This window comes from Ursus arctos, unplaced genomic scaffold (assembly GCF_023065955.2).
Source record: "Ursus arctos isolate Adak ecotype North America unplaced genomic scaffold, UrsArc2.0 scaffold_8, whole genome shotgun sequence".
In the NCBI taxonomy this organism is placed as follows: domain Eukaryota; kingdom Metazoa; phylum Chordata; class Mammalia; order Carnivora; family Ursidae; genus Ursus; species Ursus arctos.
In genome coordinates this window covers 76,053,204-76,055,844 of record NW_026623100.1, presented here as the reverse complement: position 1 = coordinate 76,055,844, position 2,641 = coordinate 76,053,204, and the positions used below count along the sequence as shown (strand labels likewise).

General features: G+C 36.7%; 1 non-coding gene across 1 annotated transcript; it reads right to left on the bottom strand.

Annotated features, from left to right (window-relative positions):
* Nucleotides 1-253: 253 nt before the first annotated feature.
* LOC113247721 (U6 spliceosomal RNA) lies at nucleotides 254-358 on the bottom strand. Its single transcript, XR_003313361.1, has one exon. It is a non-coding gene; the product is annotated as a U6 spliceosomal RNA (small nuclear RNA).
* Nucleotides 359-2,641: the final 2,283 nt, after the last annotated feature.

Here is a 2,641-nt window from a genome sequence, read left to right as displayed (position 1 = left end):
CCCAGAGCCCAGAAAAGAGCTAAGAAATGAGCTTTTATAGGAAATGGTATTCAGAATATGCGATGTGACCCCACAGAGTACGATTATCTCTTTGAACAGTGACCAATAAAATTTGATTCCATTGTGATATTTCTACTTGCTGTCTCTTTTAGGGTTGGCATTTATCATTTGTTCAAACAGCAATACTCCCAGAAAATGAAGGTTCAAATATGTAAGTGGGGCCTCCTGAAAATTACTGACAGAATTAATTTCTATAAAATATCTACATCACGAATGTGTGCATCATCCTTGCCCTGGGGCCATGGTAACCCACTCTGTATCTTTCCAATTTTACTATACGTGCTGTCAAAAAGAGCACTACAAAATATCTACACCAGTGAAAATGAATTTTGTTCCTTAATGCCTAGATGAAAAGAACTTTGTATTTGTAACAGTGTTCATTGAAACACAAGTATAGTTTGACCAGTTAAGATTATGAAAAAAAAAGCAGTGATACATGTGAAAAAGTGAATTAAGATATTAGACTCTGTGTGGCAACTATGCAAATGCTTGAATTTAATATAATTCAGATGATAAGAAGGCATCATGACCAAGAAGCGTAGGAACTGAAAAATCAGATGTGCGGCTGGACACTAGATTAAAAATGTTAACAAAAATATGAACCAGACCGATTCATCAATGGTATGAATAAAAAGGGAAATATCCTAATCGCAGTAGAATTAACATACCAATATAAATTACAGACAGTCTAATAAGATAAAATACGGAAATCTGATAGTGCTGACATAATTCTCTATGTTTGTGATGGCATGGGATGATAAAATATCACAGAAAATATATTGCTTATCTCACAATTCAGTTTCCAGTGTTCAAAATGACCTGCAGACAATATCCTTCAATAGACAGCATCCGAAGGAACAGAGTGTAAAAAGAAACAGTGCAGAAGGCTATAGAGAAGTCATGGGTGAAACGCATGTTCAAACTGAATCATATGCAAGTTGAATACAATCGGAAATTCAGATATAAAAGAAATCAGTGTCATAATTTCCCGTTTTCTTATCATTCTGCTATGCACAAATTATGTGGGTGATAATATGAAACAACTTTTAATGTTCCTGATGTTTCAAATCTCTGTCATAAGTGTGCTTACAACATTTCAAACAGATATGGATGTAATACATTATATTACATTGTAATAAAGCATAAATGTCATCACCTGTATAGCTATTTTATATTGCTAAGTTATATTCCGTAATAGTGAATAGCTCTTAGTAAATAGCCAAAGAAAAACTACATAAAATGATCTCTAATACACACAGTTTCATTTCTGGAAAATACAACGCATACAAAAAATTTACAAAGTAAATTTTGTATTTATTTGAGAAAAAATATTTAGGTCCTAGGCTCAGATAATTACAAAGAGATATTTCACCTGCATTACTAAACAGCTGTCTAGCAAGGTATCTTTCATAGTTGACCTCTGGCCTCTAATAAAATCCATGAGTTCTTTTCTAATCATTGTGATGAGAGGCAGGAAAAACAAAACAGAACAAAACAAAAGAATTGTCTTGGAGGGAGCAGCAGCCCTGGGGTAAAACGAGCCACTGCTCCTCCAGCTCTCGCTGGATAGCATCATCTTACTGCTTCTAATAACATCCATATTTAAATAATACTCAAAACTACAGCTCCAGCTCGGATCGTTTCCTTGAACCTCTGACCCATAAATCTTACAGATTACTAGATATATCTATACATGTCTGACTGGTGCGTCAAATTGATCATGCCCCAAACAGAGCATTTTTTACCTCCTTTTGGTTCCTTTTGATTAACTCTTCGGTTTGCTGCTTGGGAAAAGGCTGTCACTTTCCATCCAGTTTCTCAAACCAGCACCCACGGAATGTCCTCGGTTTTAATCCTGCTTCCCGCTCTTCACATTCTATCAGACCTGTCAATTTGATTTGCCTATTTGAGTCTATCTGAAGCTAAATCTCACTCAAGTCCTCTTAGCTCTCTAACCACTCATCCCTCATCAAAGTTCAAGTTATTATTTTAATCTTGATTACTTTAAAAACCTCCAAATTTCTCTCCTTTCTCCTGGTTTTTCTCCATCTGTCCCCACAGCGATCCATTTTTCTCTTGCTTCCGGATGGATACTTTTTCTAACACAAATCTAATGTCTAACTATTTCCCTATTGGACTATTTAAAGATTTTATTTATTTATTTGCCAGAGAGAGAGAGGGAGAGAGAGAGAGAGCACAAGCAGGCGGAGCAGCAGGCAGAGGGAGAAACCGGCTCCCTGCTGAGCAAGGAGCCAGATGTGGGACTCGATCCCAGGACTCTGGGGTCATGACCTGAGCTGAAGGCAGATGCTTAATCGACTGAGCCACCCAGATGCCCCATATATTCCTATTTAGCAAGCCATGTGGTGGTATTTAAATGCCCTTCAGACAAAGTAGGAATGTGACCTTCCCATATGCATTTTTATGATTTCTCTTCCTTATACAGTAGGCCCTTGAGCAACAGGAGTTTGACCTGTGCAGGTCCACTTATATGCAGGTTTCTTTCACTAGATACAGCACAGCTTTATAAATGTATTTTCTTTTCCTTATAATTTTTCTTTAATAACATTTTTTTCTCTAG